This window comes from Ambystoma mexicanum, chromosome 4p, assembly GCF_040938575.1.
Source record: "Ambystoma mexicanum isolate Mex_15411 chromosome 4p, UKY_AmexF1_1, whole genome shotgun sequence".
NCBI classification, from domain to species: Eukaryota; Metazoa; Chordata; class Amphibia; order Caudata; family Ambystomatidae; genus Ambystoma; species Ambystoma mexicanum.
In genome coordinates, this window is record NC_090927.1 from 812,859,474 (window position 1) to 812,884,780 (window position 25,307).

General features: G+C 45.7%; 1 protein-coding gene across 5 annotated transcripts in view; it reads left to right on the plus strand.

Moving 5' to 3' along the window:
• Positions 1–25,307, plus strand: part of LOC138453478 (uncharacterized) — a 1,096,265-nt gene that overhangs the window by 1,044,994 nt on the left and 25,964 nt on the right. The gene's annotated exons all lie outside the window — the stretch shown is intronic.

Below are 25,307 nucleotides of genomic sequence, written 5' to 3' on the forward strand. Positions count from 1 at the left end.
GCCAGCATGCCCACATAAAAATATCTATGCTGGCTGCAATAATGTAGGCCAGTATACCCACCCAAGAACACTCATGTTGGCTTTGCCCACAGTGCTACTAAAAATGCCAAGGCATTGTAAGAAAACACATGACGGAAACAATCTAGGCCGGTACGGGCATGTAAACAACTCGTAATGTTGGCTAGACCCAAAATGGTAACTGGAAGAGAAAGCGGTTTTATTCAGAGGCTCGTTCGATAAATATTTAAGGTTTTATTGTTCCTTTTGTTGTGTTTGTCTGTGGTAGCTAATATTCTGAATCGGTTTAAAAGACCTTCCTCAAACAAAAAATCCCATCTGGTCAGGAGACATCTGACCATCAGAAAAGGTAAAAAGTTACATATTCAAGCATATGCACCCATACCCAACATTTAGAGGCGTAAATTGTTAGTGCAGGAAGACAGCTAGTATTCCAGAATGAATGATTCTTTTTGTCTGCCCATCTGCACATCCCCAACCCAATTCATATGTGCAGCCATAAAGCCACTGTTGCTGAGGCAGACTTTAATTTCTGCTCGTCCAATACTCGTAACGAAACTGATCAAGGTTTCAGCTCCTCCTCACTGAGTATGTAATCCTCATCTCCTTCTCTACCCGGTCTCTGTACTGCTAGTGACATGGGATGTAACGGAGAACATAAACAGCGTCTCAATGCTACTGCATGGGGTACAGTTTGTAGGAACTGAGAAACTGAAAAGATTATTGTAAAAGATTGTAATGGGGGAGAAAAGGCGACTTGACACTGGTGTGTAAAGAGCTGTTACTGAGCGGTTAATGAACAGGGCATCGCAAAAGAATGGTGCAGACCTCCTCGGTAAGCAAATTCTTGTCAGACCCTTGTGACAATGGGATCAGGTAGATCCAAGCCAGTGCTACTTCAGGTACACAAACTACGCACCCAAGACTTGTATGTTTCTGGATAAATGGTACTATTTTACACATAGCAATCCTCCCAGACAGTATCTGCAGTGTACCCTAGAAGATTGGGGATCAAAAGTGCCCCAAAAACAGTTAGATTCCTTCTTTGATTGGTACTCAGAAGCTACTAAAAGGCGTTCTGAGTCAAAGACCATAGCTCTAAGAGAGGCCCAAGAGAAACTCCTAGAACAGTTAAAAGAATTGAAAGCAGAGCATGATAATTTGACCATCCTTAAGAACAGAAAATCTTACAATAGTCTTTATATGGCACTCCAAGGGGTTCCTCCAGAGCACAGTCTAGACTCATGATATATATTTGTTTTATTGCGTTTATTTCTCATTATGTCACCAAACCAAGTAATACTTACAGCAATGCATCAATGCAATTATATTTTACACCATAAAACTTGAGACATTAACTCACTTTACCTCCCTCCTCACCCCAGCTCACATCACAGGGAACACCCCCCCCCTTACCATCCATTTCTGACTCACCCTCCATTCAAGTTTTTCCACTACCCTTATAAATCCCCCATCATAACATGACACATAAAGGTATACTTAAATGTATTCATTTAGCAGCACCATAAGTATCCATCAAACATATCATAACATCGTCAATCAACATTATTCTCCTATGGGACATTCTGGACACATAACACTGCTATATTAAATATTGCACCTGATCAGGGACCCAACCAAATTCCAGCAGCAGCATCATACTCTGCTCCAATCACCAGGCGAGCAGAGCCAAGTTCAGAGCCTAGATTCATCCCTCATTGAACCACTGACATATAGTCAGTCAACACCTATATGATCACAGGAAGACTCTACAATACAATCATTTTCAGCTTCGGATGCGTTGCGTCATTGGTGGCTTTTTCGATCTGTGTGACTGTTCATCGGCATCTGGGGCTTCTGCGACTTTGGAATGGTATCCTAACTCACTCCATCGAACTGACACTGAAACAGCTCCTTTGAGACAGTTACCTGGGGCAGGCAATGCACTAGTGACTACATGCACAATGCAATCCACTGATCTACTTAACAGTGTGCAAAAGGTGTCCTTAAATTTGTGAAGACCCAGTTAAGTTTCAAGAAGAGCTGCAGGTTACTATTGAAAATTACAACTCCACCTGTTCTGAACTCCAGTTATTGGGGGCTGCACTGCCTCCAGACAGTTCACTCTGTCGAAGCAGAAACGCAATTGACCATTATAAGAATCCCGAGGGATGCAGTGAAGGACTTCAATGACAGGCTACTTCAGACAGTCCTAGAGATCTGTCTGAAGAAGACTGAACTAAAATTAATGTGTGCAAGAAGAGCAAAGGAGAGAATCCAACCAAAGTTCGCTGATGGAATAAGGAATACTCATTGGGTGGGAAGGCAAGAACTTGACTAAAGTATTGTTAGTCGCAAAGCATTTTCATGAGTAGGCAGGAACAAGAAAGAAAACACCTAGGCTAGACTTATGTCATTACAAATGAAGCAGCTCCAGCCCGTGTAGGAAAGTGTGGGACACAGAGCTGGCCAGAACAGGACAGAACAGAGGGAGAGGAGGAGCCCTGTCTAATGCATATCAAGGAAGACCACAGGATAGTAAGAGAGAGTCCGGGACTGGACCCTGTCAACGGGCAGCAAGGACCCCTGCCCACTGGGCGCCTACCAGGGCAGGGAAAGCCATAGCCAGACCGATCCCAGAGACGGAGAGGGGGAGTTGAGGGGACCCCGGTTCCTGAAACCCATCATGTGCCTTGTATGTGAATGTCAGTACAACCCTCTGTTACATGATGCCTCAGAGTACTGTTTCTGGACAGATTTCTCTTTTGTCTTTTTCAGGAAAGTAACTTTCAGAATAAACCTGGGCCCAACCAAGAAAACCTGGCCCACAACCAGGCGTATGGTATCGAAAACAGCAATGGAATTGACTGGCTAGAGATGAGACCCAACCTACCAAACTCGGACGGATCCCAGGGAAATGGTGGGGCAACAGAAAACAAACAGAGTGAGAAGCAGTTGCAGGGGAGCAGGAGAGGCATCACAATCTTCCACATATTGAATTGGAAGCAAAACTCACTGACACATGTCGAAACACAAAAGGGAAACCAGCTTCCTGAGCCGCATGGCATCTAACTTTAAAATTGGAGTTCGAAACAAGTGCAGGGATAAGAGTTTTTAAAACTGCGTACCTGTTTAACCCATGGCCTGGCAAAGGGATAACCACATATTGGCCTGTAGAGTCAAGTGAGTGCTGGAACAAATGGAAGGGGGTGGTGGAGCTAGAACCAGGATGAGCACAGTATAACAGGAGAGTGAATGAGAGAGACAGTGTGTGGGATTGCAGGGGTGAGGTCAGGAAGTGTTGACGTGGACCAAGAGACCAGGCAGAGGATGTATGGTGGATTGGAGTGCTGAAGAGTTGGTGATGGAGTTGGTGTAGAGTGCAGGAAAGGTATGGGTTCAGAGAGAGTGGTACCAGTTGCGTGTAGTAGATTGAGGTGGAGTTTAAAAGGTGAGTGAGAAAGAAAGATAAAGAGAGAGGGGGAAGTGTAGGGGAAATAAGAGCAAGTGAGAGTGCTAAAGAGAGTGGATGGTAGGAAGGCGGTAGTGGGAGTAGTAATGAAGGCAGAGTGAAGCCGGAGGGGTGGGGGTAGATATTTGGAAGAGATAGGCAGAGAGAGAGTGTGGTATAATTAGGGCACTGAGGTGTAGATAGGAGATTGTGCGTAGGAGAGATGTGAGGAGGGGATTGGGAAAAGGAGAGGAGAGGGCAAGGAGAGAGAGATGAGGAGTGGGGCCAGGAGAAATGTGACATATCCTCAGGGCTTTCCCCACCCAGTCTTCTCCGTTTACTTCAAGTTCAATGGGGCTAACGGAGAGCGAGTGCAGCAGTAATCATCTCCTCCACTCTGTAAAGTACCAAAGGTTTGTGCCTGCGAGGTACTACTGGCTGGCCCTGTCTCAACCTCCTTCTCCTCTGTGCTGCCTGCTGCTGTGGCTGTAGTTGCGGTTGCTGTAGTTGTAGCAGTATAGGTATGTCCTCCAGCCCCATGATTGCAACCGCTAGTGGTATCATTTTGGTGTAGGAAGGGGTGTGGTGTGTGGGTGTACTGCTTTTATACTGGGACAGGCTCCATTGACTCCACCTGTGGCGATTGTGTGCACCTGTGGCAGTTGCCTTGACTGCAGATAGCTGTTTACAGGTGGTCAGCGATGCCTATATGGCCGCCATCGTGCAGGCCCTAATTACTGCCCTCGGGATGCCGGTAATTGCATGCCCACGTGAGTTGTGATGTCCTCCTATTACCGGCATCCCGGTATTTACTCCGTGACGAGGCGCGTGTACGCGCGCGTCCCGGTATGAAGGGCTGTTAGGCAGAAACCTGTGCAGTTCCCTTTGGGAACGCTGCAAAAGATTTAGGACTACAGGTGTTAACAGTAAACCCAGTTGGTAGCAGTCTGTACCACCCAGATTTACCTGGTAGCTGTGGCTGAGCAGTCAGACTTCCCTCAAGAAGAGTTAGGCAGTATGCAAAGTATACACAATAGGCACTCAGACACAATAATACAAGCAAACACTGACCAGAGCTTTGGTATCAAAACATATAATTATTTATTTAAAAACACACTGTTTGAAACACTCCAGCACTCTTATGGTAAAACACTCTAAACACAATTACTATTATAATATATGCAACCCTTATTCCTTATTAGATAAGTCTTAGTCAACACCACTTATTTTCATACAGAGGTGAGCGCTTAACTATAGATGGCACTCCAATAAGTTCATGAAGAAGGGAGAGAAAAAGACAGAATATGGAGGGATACACCACTCTAAGATTTAAGAACACTATAAGCAAGGCAGAAGAGCAAAAGTCACTTGTGAGCCAAAGTCCATAGGCTGGGCCCACTCTTAGAGAGAGCAGAGCACAAATGCGCCCAAGATCACACAGATACACTAGGCTTAGAAAGTATTGCAGAGAGTTCGAAAAGAGTTTAGAGAGGCTCAGAAAAGTTTAGCCAGGGTGTCCCAGGCTAACCCAGGTTCGAAATCCGGGGGCTAAATCTACCCCGTACAGTCGTTGGCAAGGGAAGCCGGGCAGGACACGGTACCTTAAGTGGGAAGGATCCTCCAGCGGTGGCAGTTGTTCCTGGCAGCGGGTGCAAGTCTCGTCGTCGTCCAGGGGAAGAGAAGATCTCGACTTGGAGGAAAGATGAAGGTTGTTGCACTGCCAGAGAAGAAATCAGCCGCAGAGTTTTCCGGTTAAAGGTATTACCCTTTAATTTGCGGTAAAACGTGGTATCCCGGTTGCCGGGGTGCTTGGCACAGGCAAGGCGGCCACGAGCTACGTCGGGAAGGCAAAAAGACGGTGAAACTGGTTATCCTCATCAGTCAAAGGAAGAAGACTCTCCGGCGGGAGATCTGTCGTTGGGAAAAGTGGTGAGACGGTCCAGCAGGGCTCCACCGGTGGAGTCGTCGTGGCAGGTCGGCTCAGCTTCTCCCTCGTCGGATTCTTAGGTCATGTGGCGATTTCTGAAGTTCCAGTCCCCAAAGCCCTGCTTTTATGCAGAAAACCCCCATTCACTCAGCCTAGCTGTCACTCAAACATGCTAAGTGGTGAGCCGGCCGGCTCACCACTTGGGCCAATCAGGACGTAGTGGGACTTGAGTTGCCTAGGCAACTCAGTCCAGGGTGCCTAAATCCCCCTCCACCCCTCCCAAGTACCCCAGACAGAGTGGCACCACTTTGGAGGGCTTCTGTGGAGAAGCCCGCCAAAAAGTGGAACAAAGGGCTCGACTCGGCTTGGAGTCACAGAAGAGAACGCGAACGCCATTTTTAGAACCGAGTTTTGGCAAAAAATACCTACCGGAGAATTAATATTAATTAAATAAACCGGGGGTATGTTCGAGGCGATCGTAATTAAATAAATAAATAAAGACAGTAGCCTCGAACAATGGGAAAATCCCATAGAGAAATATTCGCGGTTGAATATAAAAAGTAGTATCCACTGCCACCAGCCAAAACTCGATCAGGGGGGACGGAGATGTGCCCCCTCGACTAACAGACCCCGGGGCAATCGAATTGCCCCAGCCAGTACGTCCACAATATGATGGTTTGTACTGGTTCTGTTCATAATTCAAGACTAGTAAAGTCAATGGTGACTTTAGATGCCCTGGAAGACAGTAGTCAGTCCCAGGGTATGGAGTCTATACTGGGGGGTCACTATGACACCCCTGTGTTACTGCACTGAGGGTGCTGTGTAACACACATCACAAAAACACATGAAGCCCTATGGAGTAAAAGACCCCATAGCCCATTAAACACATCTAGAGTCAAAGAAACACACTCAAATCATGCCCAAGAGTGAGTTTAAAAGAGTCTCACTCTTGGCAGGAGAAAAAAATAAACCCCACAAATCCAGCAAAGCTGCTGGGGGACTGACAAGGTTAGGAAATTCAGCCTAAACAGAGAATTCTCCCTAACAAGGGCACGGTACGGGCAGTGGCGGTATTGGCGGGTTGTCGGGTCGTAATGCCACGGACCCGTTAACGATGCCGGTATTACCTTTCCGCCTTCCTTTTTTCATTACCTCCATTCTCGTAAAGAGGCCCAATATGTCCAACCTGTGATTGTTGATGACATCTATTTTTGAACACTATTGGCACGCATTGGTTTGTTATCTTTCAATTATTTTTCTGTCTGGATATGTGCATTTGAACCACATTTTGAATCTCACTGGGAATGATGACTACGTTTTGTTTACACACAAATATTGGAATCATGTTTGGAATAATAACTTGTGAAATAAATATAAATTTAGCAAATAGTACAGCCCTGAAGATGGTGTCTTGTTACACCGAAATGCATTGGCATATGTACATACAATAGACCTTTGGTAATTTACTTTTGCCTCACTACTCGCCATGAGAAAAAGATTGTTGACACAGGAATGTGCATGAAACCGATCCTGGAGTTTTCATAAGTTTCATTGTATTGTGTTCAAATGGAGACAAAAGAATTTCCCTGACTAAGAAAGAACGCAAATGTTGAAAAAAACTCAAAATAATAAATTAAATTAATCACTGCAGCTCCGATTGGAGCCAACTGAGAGTGCCAGATCCAATGAGGTGGTCTCACCTCATTTTTTTGCTACAGTATTTTGTGGTCCCTGTGTCATAGGACCATTCAGTTTCTGACAGCTCCAGACTAAACCAACCCATAGCAATACTTATGCTTCTAAGTAATTTCGAGATTAAGAAATTTGAAACAGAAAAGTGGTGCCCACCCCTGCCTTGCTTTATTGTTTTTCCCTCGACACATTTGAGGTGGAGGCACGCAACCAAGACTCTCTAGACATCTCTTAACGAAAATGAACACTAAGAGTGAATGTCATTTGCAGAAATAGAAGCATTGATGACAAAAAAAGCAGAGACATTAGGTTTCTCCACCGAAGAGGTGGACAAAATACTTGGCCTGATCAAAGACACAGGATTTAATACAAACAGCACAAACAAACAAGATCCAGCTCGCAGAATTAAACAACTAGAGTAATTGATCCGCAAAGAGATCAACCGCAAGCTACACGCAATCACGCTTGGAAGATATCACAGAAGTCAACGAATACCTAGAGGACTACACATACAGCTACGTCCGACCTTATGCAAAGAAAGCAAGGAATTTGTTAAAAAGTGGGAGGCCATTCTAAACAAGTGTTCTCTAGATGTAATTAGATATCGAAATTCAAGAGATAGAGAATGAATTAGTAACAACCTTGAATAGAGAAAAAGTAGATGCAATTCTAGAAGATATCAACAGCAAATTAGCCGGATACAAGACCGAACTAGAATCAAAGAAAATTCGAAAATTTGCAAGAGACACTTACGATTACTTGAATGATGAAGTCTATAGTTGGATGGACAAATATGGACCCCCAATAAGAAAAACAAAACAACACTAGTGAAACATCAAGCTCTGGTACTGACACAGAGAGAGACTCTACAAATCAGGAAGAAGAAAATACTCCTAGTACTTCAAGAGCAGAAACAATAGCAGCACCAAGCAAAGGAAGATTAACTTTTTTAGAAAGAGGAAGCGGAGAACATGAAGGGGGAAGAGAAAAGCAAAGAGAAGGACCGAAAACAAGGCTACAACAGAAGAAAACTTAGTAATTAATCTCTCTTCTAGAATCTTGACAGAAAAAGAGAAACAAACCTTGCAAAAGGGGCTGAGTTTTGTCCCTACATATAACAGCATGTTACTCGACACTAAGGTAGAATTATACAAACTCATACGCAAAATGAAGCTCAAGGTATTCTTTAGTGAACTGGAAAATGACCATACGGAAACAACAGATGATTCCGGCTTTAGAGAATTCAGAAGCAAGAGCAACTTCACTCCACCAATCACTGTTCCATCAGTGGCTATTTTTCAAAAGCATGTCACAAGAGATCTTGAAAAAATATAGTTCAAGCATTCAGGACATCGCAATATGAAACCACACGAACTTCAACTTATCAAGAACCTATATAGTGATGAATCCATCACTATAAGATCAGCTGATAAAGGTGGAGGATTAGTGTTACTTAACACCGTCGACTACGAACAAGAGTGTGAAAGGCAACTAAATGACACCAACACGTATGCAAAACTAGACATAGATCCAACAGGTGAGATCAAGACCAATCTCGAAGAATTATTAGAGAAAGCAGAAGAGCTAAAATGGATCAATCACAACACAAAGAAATTTGTAACCAATAAACACCCACAAATACCTCATTTTTACACACTTCTTAAAGTGCACAAAGACCTGAGTAAGCCACCAGGAAGACCAATAGTGGCGGGAATTAACAACATTCTGTAACCATTAGGGAATAGGGAAGTACATAGATTCTTTCTGCAGCCTTTCATTAAAAAAAACATCACTTACATAAAAGATTCGACTCACTTTCTGCAATATTTACACAGAATACAATTCACTCCAAAACATATGTTCATAATAGACGTCAAAAGCCTTTACACATCGATTCCTCACAACCTGGGAAGAGAAGCAGTGGAATGGATACTGTTACAAGAAGAAGAGATACCAGCCAAAAAGGAATTCATTGTGGCACTGCTAGAATTCATAGGAGAGAATTCGTATTTCCGCTATAAAGAAATACTATCTGCAGGTTGCAGGCACCACCTTGGGGGCAACCATGCGAATGCTTTTATGCATACATTTGAAACATAACATACTACAACGTCCTCTTGGAAGCAAGACCTGGCCATTTGGATCAGGTATATCGACGATATCTTTGGCGTGTGGACTAATACAGAAATAAAACTGCAAGAATTCCTAAATTAGCTCAATAGTACAGACCAAAAGATCCAATTTACACACGAACATTCACAAAAGACCATACATTTCTTGGACGTCAAGGTTATAAAGACCGATACAAAATACAAAACAACAGCATTTCGCAAGAGCACAGATCGGAATAATCTACTCCAAAGACTCAGTTTTCATCAACCAAGTCTCATCAAAAACTTACCATACAGCCAAATGTTACGGGTGAAAAGGATTGTTCGTGATCCAGTTGATTACCAAAATGAGGTTGCAGAAATGGGCAAAAAATTCATGGATCGGGGATACTCAACAGAAGAAGTAAAAACTGCAAAGGCACAAGCAGCAACTCAAAAAAGAGAAGATCTACTTAAGCCGAAAGAGAAAACAGACACCACCACCCCTGGTATATGTATCAAGGTATTTGAGACAAAGTAATCGAATAATAGAAATAATTTAAAAAAAAACTGGAATACAGTTACATGTGACCAGAGAATGGAACACTTGTTCAAAGATTTTCCTACATTCGCTTACCAACGGAGTCAGAATCTCAAGGACAGGCTCGTGAATACAAGACCTCCACAAAAAAAGAAAAACACAGATTGAATTGGAACCTACCCTTGCCTTAATAGTAGTAACTGTGGATGCATTCAGAAGGGAGAATCAGTTAGTCAACCATATACAGGGGAAAAGATCAGACTTAAAAACGTTGCTACCTGTGATTCATAAAGTATCATATATGCAATCAAATGTCCATGTGGCCTATACTAGATAGGTCAATCCCAAAGAGCAGCCAAAACTAGGTGGAATGAACACAGATCATGCATACAAAATCACAATGTTAACTCGGCGGTCGCCAGACATTAGCAAGAGAAAAAGCACAATTTGGGGCAAATTAAGTTCATGATTTTGGAAGTTATGAAAAAAGAGATCCATATGAAAACATTAAAAAAAGACTAGATCAAAGGGAAACATTCTGGATAGACAGAATGAGCTCAGTGATGCCCAACGGGTTAAATGAGGAGATTAATTACATGTGTTATTTATATTTCAATCAGGTCATGATTGCCACCTTTTGACTGTTAACAAACCAAGCAAGGAAGATGAAGTGTGGGTTGCATGATCGTCTAATGGTTACAATGAGCAGGGTTCTAAAGCATTATGTTATAGTATAATATTTGAATTGCTATTTTTTAGAGATTCAAATGAGATATGTATAGATCGCAGTATGTTAATGATTACATATAGAATACTATAGGACCATTCTCTTCCCTCACAGCACTCACATTAAGTAGGAATGTCACTCAACACATTATCAGAATATGCTCCTGGTCACCTTCAATGATTAGTCCAACATTAAACTCACACGCAATACAGAATGTTTCACTGACATTTGACTTTGAGCTGCTATTACACACGACATGAGCAGGGACGTATCCCTGTTCAGACACGTCCACAGGTTTGTATGCATATAGACCAGCATTCAATACACGACAGTACACATCTGCACAGAAGATTCTTTTCCGTGCATAGACACAGACGTTGTCATGGTGAAAGTCCCGCCCCCGTTTCATGGGGGGGGTGGGAAGCACGGCGTACGTGCTCCTGCAGCCTTGCAGGAGCGCGATGCCTCGCAACGTCACCATGGCAACATTTAAATAGAAAATGGAGCCGTGCGCCCTTGCGGCTTCACTCGTAGATGGATGGCTTCTGACACAGGCGGTAAGTTTACACAACGGACCCAATCATAATGAATAGCAAAACAAAGTTCACAGGCTGACAATAGGTTCCGCATCCCTTTCAATGCTAGTACTGAGACGGCATTAGAAGACAAGAACTACATGTGTGGTGAAAGGAAGCGCCCCCAATTTCAGCACGATCCTCCCCGCAATGAGAGACAATAAGGGACTCTCCCGTAGTGGGAATAAGACCAAGACAGAGTGCGGGTGAGCGTAAGTGGGAGTTTATCCAAAGAATAGGGCATGCAAAGAACTCTGCAACCTCCGAGAGCGCTCTGTCTGACAATAGCAAAGACAGGCGTATTTCTAATACAAAAAACGTCATCAGAACCTACACACTATAGGGGGCACAAGTTAATTGGGATTGGGTGGCGTCGACTAACTATAGGTGTTGCTGCAGCGTGGTTGGTCTTGGCGTGAGGACGTCACTGGTCAGCCTCGTGGGTTGGGTTGGGCCTGGCAGGCCAGCTTGAGGTCATCCGAGCGGTGTTGGTATGCTGGGGCAGCCTGTGACAAAGATGAATACCTTTCCTGACTCGTTTGCCCTAGGCCATGCACACTGCAGTTATTCAAGAAACGACATCTAAGTTCATCAATAAATCGCTCAGCAGTTTGTCTTATAAAATAAACGCAACACATGAGGAATGCACCTCGTGAGAGGTCCGGTGGTTGTCGGTTGGGGTGAGATTTACCTGTGTCCTATTGACCGGTATTTTAGGTCGAGGGGCTGGGCTCTGGGGCCTGAGCCGAATGATACATGTCTGTCTGCCGCGTTAGAAGTTATTATATAAATGGGTCTCTGTGTCTTGTCCCAGTGATGGGGGTCGTCTTTGCACGGGGTCATGATTCTTGGGGTGGTCTAGGGGGGGTTGTGGGATTTACGAGAGGGTGCTGGTAGATCAGTAGATTCAAACGTGGGTTTATTACCGTGCTGTAAATAACACAGGTGGCGGGCTGTGGCCTTGGGTGCGGTACCGGGGCCTCTGACTCTCTGAAGCGGCTCCAGCTTGGTTGGGGGAGGTGAGGGAGCGCGGCACATGCCTTAGCTTCTTTATCTGGCAGGCTTGGTAGGGTGGGAGGGAGAATGGCCTTGCATATATTCACAAAGGTTTTTTCCTCGTGCGTTGCTAACTTTTGAATGCAGAACTTTTATAATGTTCCGCCTTATTTTGATGTTATTTAAACACACATATATATTTCAATTTCGTTACACATTTCTTTAATACAGTCGGTCCGAGTACCTTTTCATTACCTAACATTATATTTACTACATGGTGTGATTATTTTAGGTACATTAGACGTTACACGAGGTAGTTCTAGGTTATGGCCTACAGAGATTGATGCTCGCTGCTTTAGGTGATTAAGAAAACATATATGAGTTCAGGTTTCTACATAAAATTGTAAGAACACTTATACAGATAAAGGCTATACATTTGGTCGACATCTTTCTCTGTGGTTATAGCAGCACTAGTCCAGACCTGGGGTGGTATCATGTAACGTTACATCTTTATGGTTTATTCACAGTTTACAGGATCTGTTTAAACAGAGGTAGTTCGTTAATACCAATACTTGAATTATTTTCTACTTTCTTCAGATAGTGATGCTTCAGCTTTTTTCCCGTCACCCCGGCCTCGCGGACCAGGTCGTGCGGGGTGCAATATTACATTGTGAACGATAAAATGTTACAGTGTTAGCATCTCGGGTTAGCTCATACCCGACTTTCTCATGGGAACGCGCTCGCAGCGGATCTACCAGGGCTACTGCGGCGGCAGAGATGCATGAAAGGCCCTCCAAAGGTGGGGGCCTCGTTACAGTGTGCTGAACTCACGCCATGTTTGCTAGACAAGATGGCTTCTAGGCCTAACTGAATTTTGGTATATGCAGGGAACGGATACGTGTGGGCAATGTCGTCGGCGGGTGAACCCTCCTCCACCTGGGCCCGGGTGGCATGAGGGGACGGCCACCGAGTCATGGTCCTCACCTGGGGAGAAGGCTGCAGGTGAGGAGGGCCTCGCGGCCAGTCCTCCCCTACATTTCCCCCCTTTCGTTACTAAAGTAACGAATTCTTTAGCTCTTCTAATCTTCTACATTCTTGCTCCTCTATCACTGCGTCATCCCATGCAGGTGTTCCTTTTCTAGGCATCCAGGCTCTGCATACCCCCCTCAAGCTCTCACCTCTTCTAGCATACTCATCTGGTGTACATGTTAAATATATACAGTCACCAGTTTCTTCCAAGTCTACCCAGACCTCCTCATACCATTCCAGTTCCACGTCTCGTGGTTCTTTGATAGTGGTGTGCCATAGTTTATCTACTATGTACTTATCACGGTACATAGGCACTAACTGGTACCTGGGAGTGTTATCCGTTCCTGTCTGTACATGTACTTCTTGTGTCGCCTTAATTGTACCACCAGAGTTGCCCATTGTCACCATCATCATTGCACCGTTAGGGACTGCGTTAGCACAACATCGGAGGCCCACCTGGCACAGGCAGAACACCACGAGGAGGACCACCACAACTGGTATCAAGAACTTCATTGCCATTCCAAGCCATGAGGGAACCCAGGAGAAGATATTGTCGAACCATGAGCTATCTTTAGCCCCACCTTCCATCTTCATCTTCTCTCCCAGGTTATGTACTGCTTCAATGACGTGGGACAGGGACCCATTTTCTGCGTCTTCAGAAGGTACGAACGTGCAGCACGCACTTCCTATTTTTCGGCAAACACCTCCATCGATCGCTGTTAACAGGTCCAGAACATACCTGTTCTGCATGGTCATTAGTCGCAGAGCTCGTAGTTCCACCTTTATTATGTTGAACCCTTCTTCAGTGTCATTGGCCAGCTGAATCAGTTCCCACCGTGTGATCTGGAGCCATTTTGCATTTGCTCTTGCTTGGACACTTGAAACTAGTGAGGCAAAAAATGTTTCCACGGAGCTGAACAGGCGATACCTGTCTGGGATCTGTGCCAATAAATCGGATGATGCTTGTGATATGTAGTTCGATGCTCGCTTGTTCCGTGATAGCTCCTCTTCTTTCCCTCCGGAGGACAGGACATAGAGGTGCGCTTTTGCAGTGGGAGAAGTCGCATCCTGGTTCACGTTTCCTTGCGTCCTTTTATTTTCGTCGACGTGACTTTCTGGAATCACCATTAGGGCCGAATGCAAAGTGGCCATTGAGCAGCTGCCACTCCATGCCTGGGGAAGGTGCAAGTAAGCCTGATTCCCGCATACCCAGTATGTGTCCATTAGTGCTGCTGTTCCTTTTTTCATGTCTGGGATGGTGAGAGTTTTGTTACAGTTTTTATTCGTTCCCATTGCCACTTTTCCTTCTCCCTTGAAACATAGTTCGTTTTGTATTTCACTTTGTAGCTTGAAGGGTTTCTCCATCGCTGTTACCCATGTTAGTTTAGAGATGTGTTCTTTCCATATTGGTAAGCACGTTTTTTCCATCCACCGCAGCTTGTCTGGTTGGACACCTTTCAGTGCTTCCGCTTTGCACAGTACTTCTTCATCTTTCCATTTGTTTTCGGAAAACAGCGTCCCTTGTATTGCAAAGAAAGGTTCTTTAAGACAGACCACTCCAGACGCTTGTGAATAGCACGTTTTGTTTTCTTGTATCATTTTGAAAGAGACAGCGTGTGCTTGGAAGGTGTTCTTTATTCTACACAGCGTGAGATGAAGGAGACATTGGGCATCCACAATGGGCAATTCTCTTGGCAACAACACTTTGGGTGTGCCTGATGCATGGGGGATGAGCGAACAGACATAACAGCTTTCATTGGTTGTCTGTTTAGCTGTTGTACTCATATCTGCATACCATTTATTTGCTTGGTGGGGGTGTCGTGGGTCTTCCATCTTGTCTAATCCTAACCCATAATACTCATCATACCCCCTCCTACTTGTCTCTCTTCTTCGCCTACTTTTCTCCCCCCTCCTATACCTTTTAGTTTCGATAGGTGAAATAATAGGCCCCCCTTTCTCATTCCCACCCCCCTTTTCCAATTCCTCATATCGGAACTTGTGTTCTGTCATCGTAATTACTTTTCCATTTTCCTCAATAAACAACAAATCACTGTTTTGTATCGGGGCGGGAAGGGTAGTGGGGCTGTTATATATTTCAGGTAGGGACATTGTGTCATTTTCCATATCTTTATTTCTTGATTGTGACAGGGCAGCAGTGGGTGGTGCAGTATAGTAACCCCATACAAAGTGTGATCCATCCCAGACCAAAAAATCACCTTCTCTAATATTCATACTTGTAATTGAATTCGTGCCAGGGGCAAGGGTGGTGTTACTCCCCCCTCCCCCCTCGTTCATCTCGATAGAGATGAACGCTATGAACCAATATGTCACCAGGCAAAATATTGAGATGAAGAACACAATAACACACATTGATAAACCACATTCGTATGAATATGTCAATCTATCTACTAACATTTCTCTAAATCTAACAAATCTATTAGTTGCAGGCTGCCCATTCGATGCCATAGTAAATCCTGTTTGAAACATAAAAGTGCATTAAGTACAAGCATGTAAACATTTCTAACGTTGTGACATTGTTTCGACAAAGTATGGGAGTGGGTGGGGGAGGGGGTGTGTCCACAGACAAGGTAACTTTACAATCATTACTATCCGTACATTATTTCATATATAAAAAGGAAAGTCGAGAGAAAAAAACTTCTCCAAAACCAAAAAAAAACCCACAAAAACCTTCAAAAGTTGTAAAAAATTATATATATATATATATATATATATACACATATTTATTTCAGTACACTTGTCGTGCGCCAGTCGCGTTCAATGTTCATCACTTAATGCACACAAAATTCCCATCATTCATTCTGCACAACTTCATTGTCCGCAGTTGCCTGTGCCTCGTCCTGCACCTCACCTTCCACGGCGCTATAGGCTCTGCGTACGTCTGTCAAATGCACCCAGTATCGTAGGCCCTTCACCTTTACTGCTGTGGGTGTGCAAAACACTACCTCATAAGGGCCATGGAAACGTGGCGCATTCCACCTTCGCACAAAACTTCTGACATATATAAGGTCACCAGGCATTAGTTGTAATGGTTTTTCAGGCAGTGTCTCTGTTTCTGTTGTGTTCCCCTCCTCTCTTGTAGAGGGGGGGGCTAGTTGCTTCGCAATTACGCGCGCTGCCCGTGTCAGTTTTTTCAAGTACTCTGTGAACTCCTCTCCCAATATCGCTGCACTTCTGTGTGCATCAGAACGTTCACGGAGAGGCGAATGCGCTGTGTGCATTCTCCTTCCCGTGACGATCTCATGCGGGGACAAATGGTGGTCTTTACTTGGCTGATTTCGTAACTCAAACAGGGCCAAAGGCAGGCAGTACATCCAGGTCTTTTTAAGGGAAAAACAGTTTTGACAATCTGCTTTTTAACAGACCGTTCATCTTTTCCACTACGCCATTACTTTGAGGATGATAAATCGAACATAATTTGTGCTTTATTCCCAATAGCGTAGTCACTTCCTTGAATAGTTCATTAACAAAATGCGTGCCGTTGTCTGAGCGAATAACTTCGCAAATCCCCCAGCGCGGGAATACTTCCCGCACTAGGAACTTCGCGGCGCCCTTCGCATCAGGGCGCGCACAGGGGCCTGCCTCCACCCACCTCGAAAATGGACATACAACCACAATCATGTAGCGAGCCCCGTTACATCTTTCTCCCATGTCTACATAATCAATGTGGAGCTCTCTGAATGGGCCATTTGGTTTTGGTATCGTTCCTCTTAGTGTGCGCAATGTCATACCTGAGTTGTAAATCTGACATGTCGTGCATTCTAAAGCCAGCCTTGTGATGTGTTCATGGAGGCAAGGTGCAAACCAATCTTCTTGTATGTCCGCCATTATGTGTTGCTTTGCATTATGTGCGGGAAAGTGTAGTTGTTGAAATGCTATTTCTAACAATGTAACTGGCATTACCGCTTTTCCTGAACTTTTTTGTCGCCACAATAAATCAGTCGGCGATTTGCTGCATCCCCTCTTAGTCCACAGCAATTTTTCTTCTGCACTAGCTCCCTCTTGCAGCTCTATTATTTCCTGTGTGGGCATCATGTTGTATCCTGTGGGGACCTCTTGGCTTGCTGTGTGGTGCAACATGTACTCTCCTACTTCACCTTTCTGTAAATACGAAGCTTCTTTGGCAGCGGCGTCTGCTGCCGCGTTCCCCAAAGATATAAAATCTGTATTTGTGGTGTGGGCTTGGCATTTTACGATGGCCACTGCCGTGGGGTCTTGCAGGGCCTCAATCAGTTCTTTCAATAATTCTGCATGCTGAACCGGTGTTCCATCTGCTCGTCGAAACCCTCTCCGCCCCCACCGTGCCAACCCGCCGTGTACTGTTGTTGTCATGTATGCTGAGTCTGTATATATTGTCACTGCGCACCCCTTGGCGGCATGCAATGCTTCTATTAGCGCTATTAGTTCTGCTGCTTGGGCTGAATAGTGTGATGGGAGGCGGTGTTGCACTAGTGTCTCGTATTCATCTTCCTCTAATCGTACAACTGCCATACCCACATGTTTCTCTCCTGTCTCCATGTCTATTGATGCTGACCCGTCCACGAAATACACCTCTCCCTCGTTCAGGGCATTCTCAAAAATCACTTGATCCTGACCTTCGTCACCTGTGTATGTAGCGCAGTTGTGGTTCTGCATGTCCTCTACGGTGCACGCCTCTGTGATGAATGTGGCCGGGTTCACTGTTTTACATCTTACTATATGGATGTTTGCGCTGGACAGTATTATTTCATATGCTGTGGCGCGTTGCGTCGTCAATGTGCTCTTTGATCGCTCTAATATTGCAAAGAGTGAGTGTTCCACAAACAGTGTCACAGGACAGCCCATCACTATCGTGGCACTTTTCTCAATCGCGAACGCGGCTGCAGCTAGGGATTGCTCGCACGCGAAATGACCTTGCATTACTGCGTCTAGGGTGCCACTATAGTAAGCCAGTGGTTTGTGCCCTAACGATGTCTTTTGTGTCAGTACTGCTGTCATCAGTGTTCCTTTGCAGTGTGAAAATAAGAAGAATTCGCGCCCATAATCTGGATTTGCCAGTACTGGAGCGCTTGATATCAGCTTTTTTAGTGAGTTAAATGCTGTGTTCATCTCTTCTGTCCATTCTATGTGTTTGTTTTCCTGCTGTGCTTCTTTTAGTGCCTGTAACAAGGGCCTTGTGTACGCTGCATAATCCAATATCCATGCTCGGCAATAGTTGCACATACCCAGAAATTTCTGCATTTCTTTTACTGTTTTGGGCTCCCCAACTGTTCTAATCGCCTGTGCCCTGTCTGGTATGATCCGCTTGCCATCCTTTGATATCAGCTGTCCCAAGTATAGGACCTCTGTCAGACAGTATTGTAACTTCCCCTTGTCCACCTTGTACCCTTTATTGGCCAATAATGTCAGGAGTGTTATTGAGTCCTTTCTACACTCCTCCTCAGTTTGTGCACAAACCAATAAATCATCAACGTACTGAATCACTGTGCTTTCTACAGACAAATTCCCCAGATCTTCATGTAGTACCCTGTTGAATATGCTTGGGCTCTCGCAATATCCTTGTGGTAGTCTGCAGTGTTCGAACCTCCTCCCCCCTAGTGTAAACGCGGTTAAGTACCTGCTCTCTTCTGCTAAGGGAATCGAGAAAAATGCATTTTTTAAGTCAATAACTGTGAAGTGGGATGCCGTTTTCGGAATGTTGCACAGTATTGTCGCCGGGTTCAGGACTAAAGGGAACTCCTTCTGAATCACATCATTGAGTGGGCGTAAATCTTGTATCATCCTCCATGAACCTCCCTTCGCCTTTTTAATCAGGTAAATGCATGTGTTGCATGGGGAGTTTGAGGGCACTATTATTCCTTGTGCTAGCAGTGCATCTAGTGTCTCTCTGATCCCTTCTTCTGCTTCGCGTGACAATGGATATTGTTTTACCCGGGGTAGAATTGCTCCCTGTTTCAGTTTTATTACCACAGGCTGAACCCCATGTAATAACCCCACATCATGGGGGCCATTTGTCCATATGTTAGTGGGTACTAACCTCATGTCGTCATCAAAAAATGCATGTGGTGCTCCTACTACTGCCATTAATTCAACTTGAGTTTTTCTGGCTGTAACTACAATGTCGCACGGCATTGCTAGTTCCATCACTATTTCGCCATCTGTCTCAGTGTCAGAAAATAGCTCCTCGTCCGAGAGCTCCCTCAGTGGGATATTTGCATTTGTACACAGTACTGTCCGCCACTCACATCCTTCCATGTCAACGCCAATCACACATATTCTGTTTGCTGACACGTGTACTGCGTGTAAATCCAACGATAGCACTGACCCGGGAGCAGTGTCGGGGCTTGCTATGGGGCGGAAAAGGAATTCGGCTGGGATCCTCCAATCCATCCTTTTTAGTTCTGGTACTATGAGAGCCAATGTTCTCATGCCCTCAACAAACATCTCCTCGTTTCTTGGTAACCCTCTGATCTCTTGCATGATTGTGTGGCCGTGTATTACTGCTAATATGCGGAGGGGGCATATGCCTGGCGTCGAACATACGATACCGCTCCCTGTGAATGATATTGTCATATTTAGTTTGCTTAAGAGATCTCTCCCCAGCAAATTAATGGGAGAGTGTTCATAGTACAGTAAGGGTGCTTTCACTGTTTTACCCCCCACTGTCACATCCAATGCCTCTGTGTAAGGAACTTCAATTACAGCCCCAGAGAACCCCTGCGTCTCTAACGTTCTATTAGATAACGGGAACCGGCCCTCTCTAATGCATGATTTCTCCGCTCCCGAATCCACCATGAATATGAACTGCTTGTCTCCTATCTGCGCTCCTATCAATGGTTCCTCTGATGCATTGTGGGTCGTAGATAGTACTGGACACGCAAGTGCTCTCTGTGGGCTGTCCTATGCGGGGTGTCTCATTGCCCCCCCTTGATCAAAAATGTTCCCCGAAACTACTTACACCCCGCTGTAAGGTGCGGGGGCAGGCGCTCCATTAGCTACTGTGGCGAAAGTGTTACCTGGCGTGTATTGCATATTGTCATTATTCTGTGGGTGGTTTTGTGTTCTGTACTGATGTCCGTGTAGTTGTGCGTTACTTCTTTGTCCTACATTTTCTGGTTGCTGGTATTGTCCCATGGGGAGGCCGTAGGGGCTTCCTGGGTGGGGGTGACCGTACTGCTCTGTCTCCTGGAACCCGTTGTTTTGTCTGCTCCTGCACTCTCTTGAGTAGTGCCCCCATCTCCCACAATTCCAGCAGCTCCCCTGTGGACCTCTGGGACCCTGCCACCCATTTCCTCCCATTCCTCCATACCCTTGTCCTCCTCTTCGGCCCCTGTACCCACCTCTTCCCCCTCTTGGGGCCCACTCTTGCCACGTTGGACCTCCGTTCTGCTCCTGCTCAGTCCACTGTCGTTGTCCTTGTCCTGTCCAATTTGCTGCTATTCTTCCTTGTATTGCTATTTGCCCCTCCTCTCCTTCGTCTCCCTCCCTCATGAGTGGGAGCCCTGCTACCGCTGCTGCAACCTTCACCAGTTTTGATTGTACCAACTTTGCCTCGTCTGCCAACCTTTTCTGTGCTACTTCCCTCTCTCTCTCTTTGATCCTTTTGCAATGGTGCACTATTATACTTTGGATCTCTGGCCACCCCTTTGCCTCAACGCCCGCTATTTTATCGAGTGCCTTCTGCACCTCTTTTGGGAGCCCTCTCTTAATGATAAAATAAAATAGAGATGTGGATTGGTGCCAGGGCGTGCCCGTTTCCGCTCTCCACATCTCCTGCACCCGGAGAATGTAATCCATAGCATCCTCCCCGTCATTCATTGTACATTGCATTACTGACTGTAAATCAGGGGTATCTGGGAATGTCTCCCGCAGTGCGTCCCACACCCTTGCTCGTACTGTATTAAAGGAAGCCCCATCATGGCGATCACAGTCTAACGTCACGGCCGGGAAACCAGCCTTAGCCCATACTCTGTCCGCTTGATCTCCTACTGCGGTTACTAGTAGGCTTTTCACATCGCCTACTGCCAACGGTATGCCGGCGGTATGTTTCTCAAATGCATATATCCACTTGCTCGCCCCTCCTGACAGCTGGGGCAATAATTTCATTAAATTAGCCTTATCCATCTGAGCCCATGGTATATAGTTTGGTCTCCCCCCCCCTCTGTGTATCAATGGAAGTTGTAACTTCCCTTTTGCAGTTGCACCCTCCCTTTCCTTAGTCGCTGCTGACTCCAATGACGCCATCTTCCCCACCCTATTTCTTAGTCGTCCCATCCATTCGTCGTCTATAGTCCCTAGCGAACATGCACCGTCCACCTCCTCGCTTTCCCCTCCTACTGCCATACTCAACCTATCACTCTCATCCAACCCTCCTCTGACATCACATAACAACTCCTCTCTGATCCCTCTCTCTCGTGATACATCACCAATGCTCCCTTCTACTGCTCCTACCTCTATTATTCGTGTCGGCTCTTCCTCAATTCTGAACAGTATTTCCCCCTTTTTCCATCCTTCCTCAATTTGTCTACTTTCGCTCGACGCTCTAGACGTGCGTCCTGATTGTGTAGGGGCGCACGCTGTGCGCTCACATATGTCTTTTATTCTTGAGAGTTCATCCCTTGCCACAGTAAGCCTCGACTCTAAGTCACTCGTTAGCTTCTCTATATCCACCCTCTGTGTGCTTCCCTGGGCGCGCTCTCTGGTGCTTTCGTATGGCGGGGGGGCTGTTGGTCTTTGTGGTGTACCAGTTGTGGGGGGAGGCACATAAGTAGGGTCGCTATATCCTGCTGCGGGGGCTGGTTTAGGTAATATCGGGTACAAACTAATCACCTCCGCAGGTTGTTCTGTACTTAGCTGTTCCTTTTCCTCTCTTGGAATCATCAGTGGATTATCTGTGGTGGAAGGTAGATCAATATTTGGTGCCGGAGCTTTGGGTGGGGGTACTTCCTCAAACAATCTCCAGAGGTCTAATATCTCCTTCCTATTTTGCCATTGTTTCCCCTTATACTTGAGGCTAATGCATGCTCGTACCATATCAAGAACGCTTTTGTCAAAAGACCCTCCCTCGGGCCAAATCTGGGGCAGACCCTCCCCTTTCAATTCTGTTACCCATTGATCGTGATATTTATTTATTCGTTCAGCGTATCCCGGTAAGCTCTTACAAATATGTGACAAGGGAGTTTCTGCCCCCATACTCTAAATCACTAACACAGCCGTGTCCACCTTCTTTACTTTTAGTTAGGTGTAGATATGTGTATGTATACCTTTATGGCACAGACAAGAGCGGACGTCTCAAAGATTATCACCCAATTTTATTCACTGCGCAAATCCTTTCTCACTCACCATAGCTCATCTCCTTCCCATTCCCATACACTCTCATGTGATTTCACTTGCAACTAATCAATTACTAGTTATGGTCAACACTCTCTGGCACCACCTCGCGGTCAACCGTTCGTCTCCAATACTCACACGGTGCGCGCACCCTTCACAATGCTTTTCCACTCACACCTCGTCTTTTTTCCTCCCTTTCCTCCCTGGCCAGCTGTCCCTGTTTTTCTGCTAAGGTTACTATGTTCACGTCTGTACGTGCCACTACTTAATCCCCACTCCTACAAATGTGCTCCCTATTTTATAGTTCTTCTACAAGTATATTTATCTTATACCCTTTTCGCTTTCTCCCCCTGCCCCGTGGAATGGAAAAAAGAAATAGAGAGAGTAGCAATCACTAAAAAATATTCCCGGTGTCTCCCTTTGCCAGACACCAATAACTTATTTCTTACTTCTTCATATATTCCCAGTACTAGTTTAGATAGCACTATGCGGCGCCGCCTTCCACCCCCTTTCGGAGCTAGGTTTCCGTCACTTCTACCACTTCACTTATTTCTTACTCCTAATGGCTATATGCAAAGAAAAGATAAAGAAAATTTCAAGACCCGTCTTTAGTAGACCCCCGTTATTCTTCTCCTCTACCTGTCCCCGTTCACAATTTCCCCTCCCTTCCCCTTTACGATCGCTCGCACTCAGTACTCACGTGCCCGTCTTGAACCGATAGTCTCCGAAACTGGGTCCGTCCAGGCAGTGTCACCGGTAACTCAACGGTCAGCCCCTGGCTCCGGCGAGCGGCACTCAAAGGGGATTTTTTTCCAATCGGGATCCCGTACCCTTTCTCATTGAGTGCGCACTTCTTATTGTGCCGGTCGCCGTTGGCGGGCAGCCTCCCGGAGCCGGCTCACCGTGCGTATCCCTTCTCGACCGGAGATTCTCGTGCCACAAGGGGGTCGTTAAAAAGTAGTTAGGAAAAATAATTTGGAGATATCACGCTATCGGGGTCACCACTGAAAGGAAGCGCCCCCAATTTCAGCACGATCCTCCCCGCAATGAGAGACAATAAGGGACTCTCCCGTAGTGGGAATAAGACCAAGACAGAGTGCGGGTGAGCGTAAGTGGGAGTTTATCCAAAGAATAGGGCATGCAAAGAACTCTGCAACCTCCGAGAGCGCTCTGTCTGACAATAGCAAAGACAGGCGTATTTCTAATACAAAAAACGTCATCAGAACCTACACACTATAGGGGGCACAAGTTAATTGGGATTGGGTGGCGTCGACTAACTATAGGTGTTGCTGCAGCGTGGTTGGTCTTGGCGTGAGGACGTCACTGGTCAGCCTCGTGGGTTGGGTTGGGCCTGGCAGGCCAGCTTGAGGTCATCCGAGCGGTGTTGGTATGCTGGGGCAGCCTGCGACAAAGATGAATACCTTTCCTGACTCGTTTGCCCTAGGCCATGCACACTGCAGTTATTCAAGAAACGACATCTAAGTTCATCAATAAATCGCTCAGCAGTTTGTCTTATAAAATAAACGCAACACATGAGGAATGCACCTCGTGAGAGGTCCGGTGGTTGTCGGTTGGGGTGAGATTTACCTGTGTCCTATTGACCGGTATTTTAGGTCGAGGGGCTGGGCTCTGGGGCCTGAGCCGAATGATACATGTCTGTCTGCCGCGTTAGAAGTTATTATATAAATGGGTCTCTGTGTCTTGTCCCAGTGATGGGGGTCGTCTTTGCACGGGGTCATGATTCTTGGGGTGGTCTAGGGGGGGTTGTGGGATTTACGAGAGGGTGCTGGTAGATCAGTAGATTCAAACGTGGGTTTATTACCGTGCTGTAAATAACACAGGTGGCGGGCTGTGGCCTTGGGTGCGGTACCGGGGCCTCTGACTCTCTGAAGCGGCTCCAGCTTGGTTGGGGGAGGTGAGGGAGCGCGGCACATGCCTTAGCTTCTTTATCTGGCAGGCTTGGTAGGGTGGGAGGGAGAATGGCCTTGCATATATTCACAAAGGTTTTTTCCTCGTGCGTTGCTAACTTTTGAATGCAGAACTTTTATAATGTTCCGCCTTATTTTGATGTTATTTAAACACACATATATATTTCAATTTCGTTACACATTTCTTTAATACAGTCGGTCCGAGTACCTTTTCATTACCTAACATTATATTTACTACATGGTGTGATTATTTTAGGTACATTAGACGTTACACGAGGTAGTTCTAGGTTATGGCCTACAGAGATTGATGCTCGCTGCTTTAGGTGATTAAGAAAACATATATGAGTTCAGGTTTCTACATAAAATTGTAAGAACACTTATACAGATAAAGGCTATACATTTGGTCGACATCTTTCTCTGTGGTTATAGCAGCACTAGTCCAGACCTGGGGTGGTATCATGTAACGTTACATCTTTATGGTTTATTCACAGTTTACAGGATCTGTTTAAACAGAGGTAGTTCGTTAATACCAATACTTGAATTATTTTCTACTTTCTTCAGATAGTGATGCTTCAGCTTTTTTCCCGTCACCCCGGCCTCGCGGACCAGGTCGTGCGGGGTGCAATATTACATTGTGAACGATAAAATGTTACAGTGTTAGCATCTCGGGTTAGCTCATACCCGACTTTCTCATGGGAACGCGCTCGCAGCGGATCTACCAGGGCTACTGCGGCGGCAGAGATGCATGAAAGGCCCTCCAAAGGTGGGGGCCTCGTTACAGTGTGCTGAACTCACGCCATGTTTGCTAGACAAGATGGCTTCTAGGCCTAACTGAATTTTGGTATATGCAGGGAACGGATACGTGTGGGCAATGTCGTCGGCGGGTGAACCCTCCTCCACCTGGGCCCGGGTGGCATGAGGGGACGGCCACCGAGTCATGGTCCTCACCTGGGGAGAAGGCTGCAGGTGAGGAGGGCCTCGCGGCCAGTCCTCCCCTACAGTGGGT